We start from the raw sequence: 19000 nt of genomic DNA on the forward strand, positions 1-19000 counted from the left end.
CCCTAACATCATCACTTTTTCCCTGACATAGACTGAAAATAAGCGAGAATAGCTAAATAATATCTGGTCTGATTAAATGATTCTCAAGAAGACACTACAGAAGTTAATGTAATCATATGCAGTTAAAATCAATGATTCAATAGCATTTTCATCTCTGTGAAGAAAACAAGAAGGAAGAAGAAACTAGTCTTTCATAACCAGTGCCTGGATTTTGAAGAGGTACCCAAACTGAGTTTTTCAAATAAGCTTAGCCAGATGTTTCAAGAATTAAAACGGACTATTTTAAATTTTGTTTTGTTGTATTTTACTAACATAAAATGACTATTAAGTTAACAGGTATGTGAATACTGCATGGAACCATGAAATCTACTTGTTCTTTCACAGACTAATCCCTTTTCTCTTGCTCTCAGTAACATAATAGGCCATACTTCATAGGTATGCGATATCAGCTAGCATTGTATAGATGGAATCAATAGTATACTCTATTAAATTCTGCAAAACAGCTCACTTTATGATATAAGGTGGAATTGTGATTGATTTTTAAAGTAAAGAGTAGTTCTATATTCAACTCAGACAAGAATAACTTTTAAAGCAGTAACTTTCTCTTTGTGGAACCACTGTTTTTCTTCTATTTTTCTTGATCTTAAAAGTAAATGTCGCCTATGTGGCCTAATTAAATGACACTGAATTCTGGCTTGTCTTTTCACTTAAAATTGCCTTGACCTTGTACCAGCTTCTAAGTAGAGAACTGAATATTTGCTTTTAAGTCAGTCACTTATTCTGGAAACTCCTGGTTAAAAACAATAGCTCTTACTCAATGGCAATGTTCCATCACACTTTCATTCCTTAAGTCCAGAATTATGGTAAATGTTTATAAAACAACAGTCAAAATTATAGCATACCAGTATTTGTGCTCAGGTTTTGTTTTTTTAAAGATTAGTCAATTTTCCACATTAATTAGTTGAGTCCAGTGCTGCATTAAATGCCAATAGTTTTGTCTTCCCTCCCACAAACGCATTTAATATGGACGCCAGGTTTGTAATATTTATCAACTCTTCATCATATGATTAAAATCTCAAGTTGATTTTAAGACATCAGCCTTAAGGATATGATAGTACCCTTAAATATCTTTTAAATATCATGAAATTCTTTGGAAACATAAAATACGTGTTTCTCTGAATAGAATTGCATGTAGTAAACTAAGTCCACTCATACTAAGAAAGAATTCAATTGTGTCCATAGCAAAAAAGACAAAATAGTTTAAAATCTTGATAAATAATGAAGTATCTATACCATGAAATGTTTTAAATTTAATAAAACAAGGAATATTAAAACTAATGCGGGGCGTCCCTGGTGGCGCAGTGGCTGAGAGTCTGCCTGCCGATGCAGGGGACACGGGTTCGTGCCCCGGTCCGGGAAGATCCCACATGCCGCGGAGCGCCTGGGCCTGTGAGCCATGGCCACTGAGCCTGCGCGTCCGGAGCCTGTGCTCCGCAACGGGAGAGGCCACAACAGTGAGAGGCCCGTGTACCGCAAAAAAGAAAACTAATGCGAAATCATTTCACTACACTGTTTGTTCCAAAAAGTAAGGCACAGAATAGTGTATATCGTATGTTAGCTTTTTAATATTTGAATAAAATAGAAAGATAAAAAATTATATATAATTATATTATATTATTAATTATAATTATATAATGTACATAATATATATAATATTTCTCCCACCTTTTTTATGTGTATATATGTATATACAAACAAATAAATATAAAAAGTAAAAATATGTGATATATTTACAGTATGTATTGCCTTGTATATTCTCAAAATATAATATTATTTATTGCCTGGTATGTTCTTAAAAGAATTATAAACAATTATTAATGTGCTAACTATGAGAAGAAGATTTGGGTGGGTGAAGGACAAAGTGGGAGAAAGTCCCTTTACAAAACATTACTTTTTACCTGTTGTATCTCAAATATGAGTATATGTACAAAAATAAACTATTATAACAAAATTATCTCTATTTTATGTTTATATCTGTTTTACATAGAAATAGAATGATAGCATTATAGACATAAATAAAGATACATCACAAGATTAATTACTCATGTATCAAATTGCTAAAATATTACCTACATACTAATATGAGGAATGTGGTCTTTGCCGTCTACTGAGCCCTTCTTTAAAAAGAAGGGCTTTAAAAAAGGCCTTTAAAAAAGAAGTGACCATATCGTCAATACTAGTGATGAAATATACAAATAATGAATGTGATGGATTCACATTTTGGGATATGCCAGAATGAATATCCTAATACATATGAAATAAATATTTATATATACAATGTATTTTTGGTTTTGTTTAGCATTTAACAAAATTAAGCATGTTTTTCAAAGTCAAAGCTTAATACGTGGCTATTTAAAATATCTCACTGCTCAAGAGGATATCAAGCTTTTTTATAAATAAAATAAGAGAAATGAGAACAGATTACTATTTCATGCTCCCTAAATTGTATACTGACTTATGGTAAATATATCATCTATAGTATTATACAGAATTAATGAATATATAGTCATTTTCTTTGTGCCTGGAATACATGAAGCCATATGGTTTCATGGTTGTCCTGGTGTGTGGGAATATCTGGGGTAGATTCATTATATTTTTATTCATTCTTTTTATCTCTTAATGACACAATTTGAAGTCTACCTTCCTCCCCAAACAGTGCTGGGTTGTCACCAGAAGAGCACTATTATCACATAAGCACGGTTATCAAAATGTGATTACAGTTCCATATGTAGACTTATTTTACTCATAGTTACTTCTTCTTTGCCTGTATCATATGTAGTTTTCCACTTCATTTTTTGGTGTTGCTGTTTTTTTCTAAGAAAAGAATACATACAGGGAATTTATAGTCTCTGTGTTTACCCTGATTTCCCTTTTCTTAAGTTTTGTAAAACAATAATAAAAAACCACACTGAGCTTAAAAAAAAAGTACACGTCTATATGTTACCAATTAAAATACCTGAAAATATTTTAGTATTTTTTTATGCTATCCTATAAAAATGAGCTGTTTTTCTCTTGCTTTTGCCTCTTTTTCACCTGCCTCTCATTCTCAAATTCTGCTTGTTCCTACTTCCAGGCTCCATCCTTAAATGTTGGAAGTCCCAGAAATCAGTGCTCCCTTCTCTGTTCTGTCTATACCCCTCCCTATGTACCCTCATCCAGTCACATGGATTTATATAACATCTATGTGCTGAGAATTTTCATGTATACACACACACACACACACACAAAACGCAGGCCTTCATCATGAACCTCCCACTTGCACATATTACTGTTTTGTAAAGCTATTGGCATCTCAAACTTAACACCTCTAACTCTGAATGGTTTTCTCTAAAATACCATGCTGTTCGTACCAGCCTTCACCATTAAAAAAAAATTATCAATATCCATACTGTCGCTCAAGCCAAATATCTCAGTTGTGGTCTTAATCATTAGAAGAGAAAAATTTCACTGGGCCAATTTTACAGGCAGGGAAGACTTTATTCAAGTCTATTGTAGTAGGAAAAATAGGTTGAGCTCAACTCTGTTGAAACAAATGGCCAGAAGGTTTTCAAGCCCTGGGATCAGCTAGTGAAAAGGCATTAGAAGAAGCTGACTGGAAGTTGGTCAATAGAATTAGGCCATCTGTGTTTGCTAATTAGTGCTTATCCGAGTTAGGCTCCTACCTTCCCACAAACACAGGGAGAGAGGGACACTATTCTTGATGTGTACATTTCAAAGGCATGACTCCCAGGTCCTTGGAAAAGACCTTCCTAGGTAATAGAAGATGTGTATATCAAAGATGGAGAGTGAGAGAATTTACAATTGCAAGTTTTCTAAAGTAAATTCTCTAAGAAAAGGGGCTTTGGGCTTCCCTGGTGGCGCAGTGGTTGAGGGTCCGCCTGCCGATACAGGGGACGCGGGTTCGTGCCCCAGTCCGGGAGGATCCCACGTGCCGCGGAGCTGCTGGGCCCGTGAGCCATGGCCGCTGAGCCTGCGCGTCCGGGGCCTGTGCTCTGCAACGGGAGAGGCCGCAGCAGTGAGAGGCCCGCGTACCGCAAAAAAAAAAAAAAAAAAAAAAAAAAGATCAAAAACAAAAAAAAGAAAAGGGGCTTTAGGGGCCCGTCGTCAGGAAGAAACCAGTCTAAAGACTAGTCAAGCTGAGGGGAACGCTAAGGCCTTCTTGGTCATTATCTTCTTTCACTTCAGCCTTTAATCCATTATCATATCCGGTTCACTCTGTTTCAAAAAGTTACAGATTGTTGAATTCTCTATAAATCTCTCCTTAAAATGCTTAGTCGAAACTATCATAATTCATCTTTGAGACAATAGCCTCCAACTCTTCCTGTCCCCATTGCCCGATCGTTACAATCCACACTCAGTGCAGCATCATTTACAACATATAATGATCATGCTATTCCCCTACGTGAAAATTTATACTTCAGTCCCACTGATCACAAAGTAGAAATCAATCACTCTGCTGTGGATTACAATGCCCTGCTTTAACACACCCTTTTCTCTTTTTTCACCCATTGCTTGACCGTTCAAGCCTTCCTAGTCTTAAACACACAAACTCACAACTGTCTTAAGATCTTGGCTCTAGTTGTACCTACTTCCTTTCCTCTGATCTTGGCATGCATGGTTGGTCCCTCCTTGTCATTCAGAGCTCAATTAGAATGTTGTCTTCTCAAAAGCCATTCTCTGACTATCTGATATCTAATAGCCAATTAGTAGTTTGGATCGTTTTTAATGTATAACCATATTTGAGTAATCTTCATAGCATTGTTTTCTTTTAAACCGACGTTGTTTGTCTTTAAAACAATACATTTTAAAGCATATATATTTTCTTTTAAAGAGTATCTTCTGCTTTTCCTCACTAGAATGGATTCTTAATAAGAGGAGGAATTTTGTGTATCCTGATCATTGCTAAATCCGCATCACAAAACAAACAAGGAAACAAACGTACCCTGCCATGGTAGCTACTATTAAATATTTGTTAAAAAGATAAATAAAGGGGAGGGGGAAGGGTGAGCTGTGACAGGGCGAGAGAGAGGCATGGACATATATACACTTACAAACGTAAGGTAGGTAGCTAGTGGGAAGCAGCCGCATGGCACAGGGATATGGGCTCGGTGCTTTGTGACCGCCTGGAGGGGTGGGATAGGGAGGGTGGGAGGGAGGGAGACACAAGAGGGAAGAGATATGGGAACATATGTATATGTATAACTGATTCACTTTGTTATAAAGCAGAAACTAACACACCATTGTAAAGCAATTATACCCCAATAAAGATGTTAAAAAAAGATAAATAAAAATAAATATGTAAACTATTTTAATATTTCGACTCAGGTCTAATCTTTAACAAGAATGAAGCCAGAAGGGGAGGTATTAAGTATTCAAGGTAAACCATATAGCAGAGCCAGTATAGATGAGGGTCTTTTGATGCTCAGTCTAGAATTATCTATTTATAGACAGTGTTGTTCTGTGGCCTATTCTGATGATTTAAAGGCCAATAAAAAAAAAGGTTTCTCCTCTTGGGATGTCCCCAAACCTGAAACTCTCCTTTTTGGAATGACTTCTTCCTTAATCAGAAATTGTTCTCTCAGTAGGGACAATATTCGTGTAAGGGTAATGACTTACATTCTTAACACATTAGCGGGAACCGATTTATCTGTTTAATGCACAGCAAGGATCCTAAAGGAAAAAGTGCCAGAGAAGTTTTGTTGATATAATATTTCCTAGGAGGTAAAATGCTGCAGTGGGGGTAAAGAGAAGGCTTCTATTGTGAAGCCTCTCAGGAAATCTGAGGTTCTGAATCTGAAAAGGAACATCTCCATGTAAATATTGACAGAAAAACTAGAGGCAAATTACTCCCTCTTTATTTAACCCGCTCCTGGATATTGTTGTGGTATCTGATAGTTCTAAAAGTTTACATTTAATATAATAATAAATAGTAGTAATTATAATAAGAACTGCCATTTTCAAGCATCTCTTATTAGCTAGTCATTCTGTAATTAGTGTAGTTTCTTAAATGTGTGTTATCCGCCACATAGTAAGAAAACGTTATTTTAAGTATAAGAAATACAAGAATGAGTACAGAGAGTAAACAACTGTGCAAAATAATGCCATTACTTTAGTGGTGGATTTATATTTTAATCTAAGTCTTTCTGACCTAATATGGCTTTATATAAAAGTACATATTATTTCACTTTTTAAAAATAGTATTTCTCATAATTTTAAGGCCATATTTGGTTTAATTCTTGGTGTCTGGATGATCTAAGGAAGTACAACTTAGTGCCGTGATACCCATGTGCAGTAAGCAAGAGAGTGAATTTCAAACTAAGACATCCTTAGATTCATATTGACATCTAAAATATACTTATCAGCTATGGGTTCAACTTATTTAAATTCCCTTTACTTCATTTACTAATACTAAAAAATTTGGATATTTTGCACACAAAAGGATTTTTTCAAGAACTAGATGAACCTTACTTAGCTAGAGCCCACATGTGTTCAGTAATTGGTAGTTTATTGTTAATACTCTTTGTAATTAAAAAAAAAAAAAACCCTGGTTACGTGATATATCAGAAACTTTTAAAACTTACTAGGCATTCCTTAACTTCAAAATATAGATGGTATACCATTTCTTTCACAAACACTTTTAAGAGTTTATACAAATATTGAGGACTTTATGAAATAATGAACCTGGAAGTCAGAAACGTATAATAGAAAAATACCTTTGTTTTAATCACAATTTCTTATATTTTTACCCAAGATAATTATTAATTGATGCTATTCAGTTGTTAAGCAACCATAAGTTCGTATTGGTTCTATATAGAGAAAGTCCATATTTTAGGGACAATGCCTATGCTATAATGATTGCAAAAATTTTAATACGACTCCTGTTAAAATTTACAAGCTGCATACTTTTTCCAAGGCACTTATTTTCCACTTACCTGTACAAAGGGTGAAATAAACTGGAGTCAGTAAAGTGTAGTAGTGAAGTGATTAAAAAGCTAAAATTTTTAGTTTCAAATCCTAGTTTTTCCAGGTTTTAAAAACCAATTTTATCCATGCCAACCATGATAATTGGGAATATTACTACACTACTCATTTTCTTCAACTGTGTATTCGTATAAAAGGTACCAGGAGTTAAATGAGATAAGGTATGTTAAAAATCTTGCATATTGGTTTGCAGTAAGCTAAGCACAATAAATATGAATTATTAAATAATTATTAAATTGCTATTAATTATTAAATTTTAAAAATTCGAAGTTTCTATATCATCCTCTTTTAAAACAGATGCATTGGTTTTTTTCAAACTTTATCTTCCAAGTAAAATACAAGTAATTACTGCTTATGCTCACAAAAATATTCATCATTTTATTGGACAATGAATACAATAAATTAGACTTTATTGATGTTTTCGTTAAGATAGTTATCTCCTTTTATTCTACATGATATGTTTACATCACTATTTATTTATTTATTTTTTAAAGAAGATGTTGGGGATAGGAGTTTATTAATTTATTAATTTATTTTTGCTGTGTTGCGTCTTTGTTTCTGTGCGAGGGCTTTCTCTAGTTGTGGCAAGCGGGGGCCACTCTTCATCGCGGTACGCGGGCCTCTCACTGTCTCGGCCTCTCTTGTTGTGGAGCACAGGCTCCAGACGTGCAAGCTCAGTAGTTGTGGCTCACGGGCCTAGTTGCTCCGCGGCATGTGGGATCCTCCCAGACCAGGGTTCGAACCTGTGTGCCCTGCATTAGCAGGCAGATTCTCAACCACTGTGCCACCAGGGAAGCCCCAATATATCACTATTTCTTGATTTTACATTTAACACATAACTACTCACTGTGAAAGACAAGGATGTACCTCTGTAAGTTATCCAAGCTTTTATCTCCTTGTTCAATTTTTTTTTTTTTTTTTTTTTTTTTTTGCGGTACGCGGGCCTCTCACTGTTGTGGCCTCTCCCGTTGCGGAGCACAGGCTCCGGACGCGCAGGCCCAGCGGCCATGGCTCACGGGCCCAGCCGCTCCGAGGCATGTGGGATCTTCCCGGACTGGGGCACGAACCCGTGTCCCCTGCATTGGCAGGCAGATTCTCAACCACTGCGCCACCAGGGAAGCCCCTCCTTGTTCAAATTTTTGATAGTTCTTTTGCTTGCCTTTGCAACTTTAAATGACATGTTTAAACTTTGATTTGTTTCACTAACTTTAGATATTATATCTCAACTTCCCACTCTGTTAGATGAGGATATTAGTATCTGCTTCCTTCCTCCTTTTCTGCACCCTTTCCTTTTACATAGTCAAGGTTAATCGTGTTTATATTGTTTTGTAACTACATTTAAGACGAGGATTTTTTTCAATGAATTATCTCTTAAAGTTGAAAAACAATAAATAATATTTACCAAAGTATAACTATATGCAAAATAGAGTATTAGGATTATATTTCATTCTCCATGGGTACAATGTCCTAACTGCTGAGACGCTAAGACAATTCAAAGCATCCAAGCTAAGTGGATTTTCTTTCCTTTTACTTCTATTGTTCGCAATCATGCCATAGTTTACTTTGCAATGTATCTGACATGCCTTTCTTGTACAATTTCATAGCTTAGCTGTTTTAATTATTTTATCCTCCTCTTGTTGAGAGTAGAAACATATTTTTGCTTTTATTTTCACCATTTTTTACTAATAGAAGAAAGCTCTGAAGTCCTTGCACATTGCTTAGAATCCATCCTATTCCCTTTTCTCCTTAGAGGTCAATGGCTTCCTATTTTAACTTGAACCAGTTTCTTACAAGGCATTCTGTATAACTGAGAAGCCAGGAAACATTTTCATCGAGTTTCTCACTAAGATTCCTTATTTATTATATCCCACAATTTCCTTTCTCTTTATCCTATCCTTCATAGGAAGGATGTATGTGAGATAATGTTCTGAGCCCTTTAATAGCTAAAAATGCTTTTGTTTGTCTTAAGCGTCATTGACAATATAGGTAGGTAAAGTAATCAAGGCTTAAAACAATTTTCTCTCAGAACTTTAATGTCATTACTCCACTCTCTTATGGCATTTGGTGTTGATTTTTAATATAAGAATTTCTACTAGTTTCCTAATTACACCAAACATATTTTATATCAAAGGGAAGATAAAGTAATTTGGAAACCACTTAACTTCTGTATTTAATCAAAAGTGTTTTTTGAAATGTTAGAATTAGATTTTCATGTAAATCATTTGAGTATATAGGACTATTTTAAATATATGACCTTATAGAAGCACAAAATTTTATCACACTTGTTTATCTAAATATACATACTCATATATATGTATATATACATATTTACATATATATACAAACATACACATGTATATACCTATCTCCTGCAAATTTGGACATGACAATTAGAAATGAATAAATTATGTTGACATTAAAATAATTTGGGGCAAATTAAACCTTTCTTATTGAAGCAGCAGGTACAGAGTCAATCATAATTTCTTCATAAATATAACATTAACAAAGAATAAGCTTCTAAATAGATTACATTTGTCATAGAATAAAGACTGAAAAATCATATTAATATAAGCAAACAGCATGAAGAAAAGGCATATCATATTAAAAATCATTTACTTGACTCATGTATTTTGAGTGTGAGGAACAATTTTAGCGTATACTAAAAGGTACAAAGCTTTCCACCAAAATTTGTACAAAAGCATCTTTGCAGCAATTCAGACTTGAATGTTTAGGAACAAAGAAACATTCTGATTGACAGATCTACTAATTCTATTTTCAAATACACTTTCTTAAAATAAGTTTGGAATACCTAAGTCCATTTATGTGTACTTGGTATTATCACAGGCATGTATTGATACTATTGGATGCAACTGGATTCTTATCTCTTATTTTTAGAAGATTTAATTACAACATTGGCTGACAGCCTCTTCTAATTGCAGTTTCACATAATTGAATGAAGCTAACTGAAGCATGTCAGCACGTCGGCTAATATAATGAAGTGGAGACCCTATGGACAATTAAGTCAAAGGAATTCAAAGTGACACTATGTTATTAATCAAAATCCGAATTATTTTCTTACTAGCAAGTATAAAATTAAGCTACATTTGGGATTGTTTTTGTCCCATAAAAATATATCTCAAAATAATGTTCATGTAATGTAGTAGATTTAACTTTCAGATCTCCTACATGCTTTCTGTATAATCAGTAAATTAATTTGATTACTCTTGGTATTCAATAATAAATGGTTTATGATTGACATATAAAAAAGAAGGCTGAGCACATGTTTGCAATCTAAAATGATACAGTCTTAGGGGATATGGGGATACATGTATATGAATGGCTGATTCACTTTGTGATACAGCAGAAACTAACACACCATTGTAAAGCAATTATACTCCAATAAACATGTTAAAAAATAATAAAATAAAACAAATAAAATGATACAGTCTTGGCATGACTTCTGTCCCGCCCCAGATACAAACATATGTTGCTATCTACATGTATTTCTCAATAAAATATTTTCAAAACAATATTCAAGAGTTGTTATATAAATGTACTAATTATTAAATTTTACTTTCTGTAATACATTTCTAACATACCTCTGAATAATAATTGGTGAGAGCAATCTTAAGTGTTGGCATCTGAATTCTTTCATTTCCAATGAGAAATCTCAGATTATTGAAATGTGAATGTAGTCTCAGAGAGAGGAGGCAGGGATGTTTTATATACTACTGCATTATGAAATCATTCTCTAGTAAGTCATTATTTTTTCATAGGCTTGTTTGACATAGTCTTTACCCCTGTTGGTTACAAATATAATCTCTCTCAATTAATAGAGCTGATAGGTTTTAAGTTGTCTCACCAAATTCTATTGCAATTTATCTTTTTTTTTTTTATCTGTCAGGAGAAAAAGAAATCCCTGGAGAGATAAATGTTAGTTCATTTTATGCTTTATAGGTGGTGAACTGAGAATCATTGACATTATATATATGTCAGACAAGTTTTGAATTATATTTGTCCATTCTGAAGTTTGTTTGTTTTTTTTTAAATCAAAGACTTGAATTGACTTTTGTGTATGAATAACAAGTGATTTTAAGAATGAGCGTGGGGACTTCCCTGGTGGCGCAGTGATTAAGAATCCGCCTGCCAATGCAGGAGACACAAGTTCGGGTCCTGATCCGGAAAGATCCCCCTTTCCGTGGGGCAGCTAAGCCTGTGCACCACAATTACTAAGCCTGCACTCTAAAGCCTGCAAGCCACAATTACTGAAGCGCACGTACCTAGAGCCCGTGCTCCTCAACAAAGAGAAGCCACCCCAATGAGAAGCCCGTGCACCACGACGAAGAGTAGGTCCCCACTTGCCAAAGCCCACGCAGCAATGAAGACCCAACGGGGTCAAAAATAGATAAATAAATAAATTAAAAAAAAAAAAAGAATGAGTGTGAAGCATCATAGGTCATTTGAAAGTAAAGCCTAGGGTTAGAAATGAGGTGGTTGAGGCTAATTAATCAGGAAGTGAGTCGGAGAGACGTAGTATTTTCCAAACACGATGTTACCAGAATGATAAAGTTGTCTGCCAGTTTCCCACCTTTATCTGAGATAGAGTCACTCAACGTTAATTGCTTCATTTTACCACCTGCCATAAAAATTTATTTGGGGAAACTGCCCCTCAGCGTCTTTCAAAGATTATTTGTCTTTTTAACATTTTAAATACAGCATTTGAAAGGAAATAGAAGAAAGTTTATCCTGTAGGAATCATTAAGCTGACAAAAGTCTTTAAAGCCAGAACGCAGAAAAATGAGAGAGTTTGAGGCATTATTCTAGTCCCATCTAGGAAACTGCATTGCTATTTAAGAACTAAGGTAGAAGTCTAGATCAAAAGTCACATACGACTATGGAGAGATTAGAAGAAATATCATGCACAGTTAGCATGTCAATAACTGAGATACACTAGGTGCAAATGGGCACTAAATCTATGTTGTATGACTCTAAATTAGTATGGCAAAGGAACTCACAACTACTATGATTCCAACTCACTGGGGCTGAGTACAAGGATGCTATTATTTGCTTATAATGAAAAAAATGAAAAAGAATAAACAATGTTTTGTGCATGCCATAAAATGACTACTAAATCTAGAATTCCAAACAACTCTAATTAATTGGATGTTAATAAAGATCAAATGTGTTGCTTACAAAATAGGCTTTGTGTTTCTTGATCATGGTTATGACAAATTCCAATAATATTTGATAAATGTTTTTGAATGTCTATAATCCTCCTGGGAAATTAGGTAAACAAACAAATGTGCCCTGAAGATCCTAATGGAGCTGACTAATGGAGAGCATTGGGGGTGAATTGTGTTCCCAAAAGATTCATATATTGAAATCTTAATCCCCCAGTAGCTTAGAACATGACCTTAATTGGAGATAGTTAGGGTCTTTACAGAGGTATTCAAGTTAAAGCGAGGTTATTAGGGTGAACCCTAAACCTATGTGATTGGTGTCCCTATAAAAAGACATCATTTAGAGACAGGCATATAAGAACACCATGTGAACATGAGACAATGAGAGATCTGGAAGAGATCCTTTGCCAAACAGCCCTCAGAAAGAACCAATCCTATCAACACCTTGATGTTGGAATTCTAATCACAAGAAATATGGGACAAAATTAATTTCCGTTGTTGAAGCCAACACAAGTTGTTCATGGTACTTTGTTATTCAGCCCCAGCAAACTAATAGAGAGAAGGAATACTGAGATACAAAATAATGAAATATTTTGTATACAGGATGGTACTAATTTAATTATAGATTGCATCACTTAATATATCTTGATCCCCATCTTACAAATTTCCCTCCAGTTTTTTTTTTTTTTAACTCATGTTTTTTGTGATTTGTTTTCGATTTTATTTATTTATTTTTTGGCTGTGTTGTGTCTTTGTGGCTGCACGCGGGCTTTCTCTAGCTGCAGTGAGTGGGGGCTACTCTTCGTTGTGGTGAGCAGGCTTCTCATTGCATTCTCATTGTCTTCTCTTGTTGCAGAGCACAGGCTCTAGGCGTGCAGGCTTCAGTAGTTGCGGCGCGTGGGCTCAGTAGTCGTGCCGTGTGGGCTCAGTAGTCACAGTGCATGGGCTCAGTAGTTGTGGCTCATGGGCTTAGTTGCTCTGCAGCACGTGGGATCTTCCCGGACCAGGGCTTGAACCCATGTCCCCTGCATTGGCAGGTGGATTCTTGACCACTGTACCACAAGGGAAGTTCCAATTTCTCTCCAGTTTTTGAAGGACAGATAAAATATCAGAGCTCTCCTCAAATTATTTTAAATATTTTGATATTCTTTCCCCCTCTACTATTTGCGCCTCTGTAATGGACCTCATTGTTATTTGCAACAGTCATGTTTCTACACCATTTTTTTCATCAGAAATTTGTAAATGACTGAAGGCATATACCATGTGTAATGGCATCTTTTAACCTTCCTCTGAGTTTAGTAGGCATCACCATAATAGAAAATTTAATATTTGCCTAATAAATGTCTTTGCTCCTACCACAGCAGCAGATCTCTTTTTTTCAGTTACACCCCCATATCACCATAAGAGAACATCTCTATTCATATAAAGTTTGTTTTGTTTATATCTTCTTAAGATATAAAGTTATTTTAAATGCTATTTAATATGCCTTCAAAATGCTGAATCATGATTTCAATAAAATGTAAAAGCTTTGACTTTTATTTATAGAAGCTATAAATTATCCTCCAGATGCACTAATTTACTTGTACCTACTGTAATACCATGATTTCCACATGGTTAACTTTAAAGTAGATAATACAAGGTCCCTCTCTATGTATTTTAATCAACATATGTATGGCAGACACTATTGGCTGCTTAAATATACCAGTTCATGCTCCTCTTTTTTTTTTTTAACAAGACCTGAATTTGGTTCAGGAATCAGGCAATAGCTCTGTAACCCACAATAGTGAATTTTTATCTGAGTTAACTGTATTCTACTACCTTTACAGAAATGCTTGGATTTATTCAGCAATTCACTCAACAAGCATTTATTGCACACCTAACTATGTGCCTGGCACAGGGAAATAGTAGACAGCACTGCCCTTCTGGAGCTTACATTTTACTATCACAATTAAATATCCCATATCTTTATTATGGATGCTCTTTTTTGTATATGTATTGAGACAAAGGTTAGAAAATTGAGGGGAACGCAGATGAAGAAAAACTACCTTTTAAAAACTCACTATTCATGTTAGTATTCTGTCTTGTTCAGATCTAGGATTAAGACTATAACTAGTTGTATATCTTCTGGATATAATTTGTTGATTAATAACATGTACTTATTAAGAGAATAAAAATAAAACAGTAAAAACTAAACACAATTGTGTATATTATTTAAAAGCCAGGAACTGTCAATATTACAGTTTTAAAACACAGGGAAGTTCAGAAACTATGAGTGACAAAATATTTTAGTCAATGCCTACTTTAAAACATGCAAGTTCTATGTAATTTAGGTAAAGTTTTTTGCTGGTTTTCTTTATGTTTTGAAAATCTAACTTTTAAAATGTTTAAATAAATTTATCTTTAAATATATTAACTTAAAATATACTTAGACTATTACATACTTATTTACTATCTAAATTATTTTTATATGTCTTTCAGATTGTCTGCTAAATCATTAAGTTACTCCCTGTTTATGGTCAACTGACACTACTGAATTATACAAGGGAAAAAATATATAAAACAAGCAGCTGAGATAATCTTATTTTAAAAGGAGACTGTATTTATTTAGGGCAGACTAGACTTTGAAACTCTGAGTTTTATCAATTTCCTTGTCTGCAATTTCTGCAAATCATATTATAAGAAAACCAGTAGCAATAATTTTTTTTTTTTTTTTTTTTTTTTTGCGGTACGCGGGCCTCTCACTGTTGTGGCCTCTTCCGTTGCGTAGCACAGGCTCCGGACGCGCAGGCTCAGCGTCCATGGCTCACGGGCCCAACCGCTCCGTGGCATGTGGGATCTTCCCGGACCGGGGCACGAACCCGCGTCCCCTGCATCGGCAGGCGGACTCCCAACCACTGCGCCACCAGGGAAGCCCTATTCCAATGTTTTGAAAGTAGTTTTTTGACTTTTGGGATATCATTCTCATCTAGCTCTCCCCTCATTTTCTAATAATTATTTTGAGCTGCTTCACTGTTTCCTTTCCCTCATCACCCAGAATCACATAGTTAATAAATGAGAAAACGGAAATACAAATTTTATATCATAACTAGGTGACATTGCCATAATAAACAGCTATCACATCTGCCTCCTATCACAGCTGCCATCACATTAATGCAAGTCATTCATTTATTTATTTAAAAAGTAGACAGCAAGTACCTACTGTGTACCAGACACTTTCTTGATGTTACAGATATATCAATGATCTATGCAGACAAAAATCCTTACACGTCTGGAATTTATATTCCAGCAGGAGGAAAGACTACGAATAATAAACGTGGCAAGAGGTAAACTATGTTGCATGGTAGAGATGTTTTGTATGTATGGCAAGGAGAATCAGGAATGATTGGAAAAGAATTACAGTCTAAGTTTAATGGTCAGGATAGGCCTCTGTGAGATGATTGACACTTGAGAAAAGAAGAATGTGAGAAAGTTAATATGATACAAGAACATTCCAAACATCAGGAAGAGGTTGAAAGAGCCCTAAAACTAAAGGGTCTCTGATGTGTTGAAGAAAGAACATAGAGGTCAGTGTGCTGAGAAGGGAGTGAGCAAAAAGTTCATAGAGTTTGAGGGTTAATTATGTAGGACCTAGGAGGCCATTGCAAAACTGAATTTTACTCTGAATGAAATAGAATGTCTTTGAAGGATTTTGAGTACGTGTAAATAACATTCTGACTACCATGTTGTGAGAAAACAATATAGAAGAGCAAGGATGGTGGCAGGTAGACCACTAAGGGGGCTTTTTTTTTTAAGGGGGCTCTTTAATCAAAATGAATGGTTGCTGCTGAGAAGAGCATAGCAGCAGTAGTGTGTGAGATGTCATCAGATTCTGGATGTATTTTGAGCATAATATCAAAGGATATGTAAATGTGGAAAAAAAGATGAGTTCAAATAATTTTTTTCTGAGCAACAAAGATGGGATCAGCATCAATGGAGAAGGAAAAACTGCATCTGGAGAAGGTTTTAGCTAGAGTGTGGCAGATGGTACCAGACTTCAGGTGTTTTTTACATATTAACAGTAAGAGATGGCTATTCTATGAGGAAATGAAGACTAGGCGGTAGGATATATAGGGTTGGCCAAAAAGTTCATTTGGATTTTTCTGTAAGATGTTACAGGAAAACCTGAATTGACTTTTTGGCCAACCAAAATAGAAGTCTGAATTTGAGTACAAAATGTCTAGAAAGATGTCTTTTAATGCTCTAAGATGAGATGAGATCGCTTTGCAAATGTAGACAGAAAAGAGAAAGAGAGAAGAGGACTAAGCCCTAAGCCCAGGTCATTTCTGGATGACTCTCTTTCAAACTACTGGAAAAACTCCTAACTCTTCTCTACGATTTTGATCTCTGTCATATCTAATTTATCATACCTAATTTAATCTCTCCACTATTAGTATAATTACTTTTCTACAAGTATTATTTCATATCTCCCACTGTGAGAGAAAAAAGTGCAAAAATTGTACCTTGATGCACAAGATGCTTAAGAGTTTAAGCCATACCAATCTTATTTCCTATCCTTCCTTTTCCATACTATGCACTATATCTCAGTCATATTACATTCCAATCAACCAAAAGCCACCCAAAATTTTCATATTCCTGTTTCTTCACGTGATATTCCATTTCGAGATGCTCTTGTTAAGTGTTCATTCAATGAACTCTCATTCTTCTTTTCATTCATAATTCAAAAGTGACCACTTTTATGTGGATTTTCCTGATCTCATTATGTAAATTTGTCTTTACCTCCCCTGTACTCCTATAACACTTACATGCAGTTTCTTGGTGAAAACTTGTAAGTCTATACCCCATTACCCTGAGGATTTCTTAAAGACAAATTCTATATCTCATTTAAATTTGTATCCTGAGCACCTAAATAGTACATATAATATAGGAGATACGGACTGAATGAAGAGAATGAAATGTTTCAGTAAGAAAACAGTAAAATTATTTGAGTGTGTATCAGTAGTCAGTTTTTAAATTGGTTACAAATATATCTGCTTTGGGGGGTACATAATGCAATAGAGAAGATCATAAATACTTATTACTAGATATGTGTTCATTTTATGGAGTACTCTTTCTGTATAAAAACATTTTTATTATCCCTCTGGGTAGTGAATCAGCCAAAAGTAATCTGGGAATGTGCTTATTTTGGAAGAACTCCTTGATAACAGATGTAATATATAAGGTTAAGACTGATAGAGTGAAGAACATTTTGTTTTAAATATCAAGAATTAAAAGAACATAAAGAAATTCAAATGAATAGACTGATTCAATATAAAAGACAAAATAACATCAGTCTATGTCAATGGAAGTCTTTAATATACTTTTATTTTTATCTAGGCCATTTCTAACATGACCAACTGAAATTTATCATTTGGTAATGGCATAAACAATAATTTCACTCTAACTAAGGATATTGTTTTCAAATTGTTTCTTTTTTTTTTTTTTTTTTAATTTTTTGTGGTACGCGGGCCTCTCACCGCTGTGGCCTCTCCCGTCGCGGAGCACAGGCTCCGGACGCGCAGGCTCAGTGGCCACGGCTCACGGGCCCAGCCGCTCCGCGGCACGCGGGATCCTCCCGGACCGGGGCACGAACCCGCGTCCCCTGCATCGGCAGGCGGACTCTCAACCACTGCGCCACCAGGGAAGCCCTCAAATTGTTTCTTGATTAACCGTGGTGGGATCATTTGAAGAGACCAAAACAATCAATTCATTTGACAAGGGCTATGAGTACTAGAAAGTATTTGACCATGCATTCTGATATATTCAAAATTGTAGAAGGATATAATAGTGTTGCAAGGACCTGAGATGAGTTATTTTTAAAACAATTTTATGTGCTGTGCCCTACAAACACATAAGATAATTTACCAAGAAAAAGTGGCAGTGATATATTAGACCCAGTGACGACCAATGTTCTCCAGTAATTTTACCATTTTCTTTTTTGAGAATGATGATTGAGTTGTTATTTCATCAAATTTACTGCATGCATAAAATCAATGTTTTTTTTTTTTAAGTTTTAATAAGTGGCCAAATATTGGCTGATTATTTTTCAAAGTCTCAGGCAGATCTTATCACATCCCTTTCCTTCCCTCTCCCTCTCCCTGTCTTCTTCCCTCCCTGCCTCCTTTCCTTTCCTTCCTTCCTTCCTTCCTCCTTTCCATCCATCTTACATTCCTTCCATCACTCATTTCATCAAATACATACTGAACATACAACTTAGTATTCTGTTGGGTGGGTATATAAATGAAATGAATGACACAATTCTGCCTTGCTGAGATTATGATATGGTTAAAAATAAGGCATGAATATAAAAAAACATTAAAGTAAGACAAAATTCATGGGACTTCCCTGATGGCGCAGTGGTTAAGAATCTGCCTATCAATGCAGGGGACACGGGGTTGAGCCCTGGTCCGGGAAGATCCCACATGGTATGGAGTAATTAAGCCCATGCGCCACAACTACAGAGCCTGCGCTCTAGAGCCCGCGAGCCACAACTACTGAAGCCTGCTCCCCTAGAGGCCGTGCTCCGCAACAAGAGAAGCCACCGCAATGAGAAGCCCGCGCACTGCAACGAAGAGTAGCCCCCGCTCGCTGCAACCAGAGAAAGGCTGCGCCCAGCAACGAAGACCCAACACAGCCAAAAATTTAAAAAAAAATTTAAGAAAAGGACAAAAGTCATATGACTAAGTACATAACAAGGGACACAAGACAAAAATATTTAAAGTGCTATCAGTTTCTGTGAATGG

Source organism: Stenella coeruleoalba, assembly GCF_951394435.1.
Source record: "Stenella coeruleoalba genome assembly, chromosome: 4".
Lineage (NCBI taxonomy): Eukaryota > Metazoa > Chordata > Mammalia > Artiodactyla > Delphinidae > Stenella > Stenella coeruleoalba.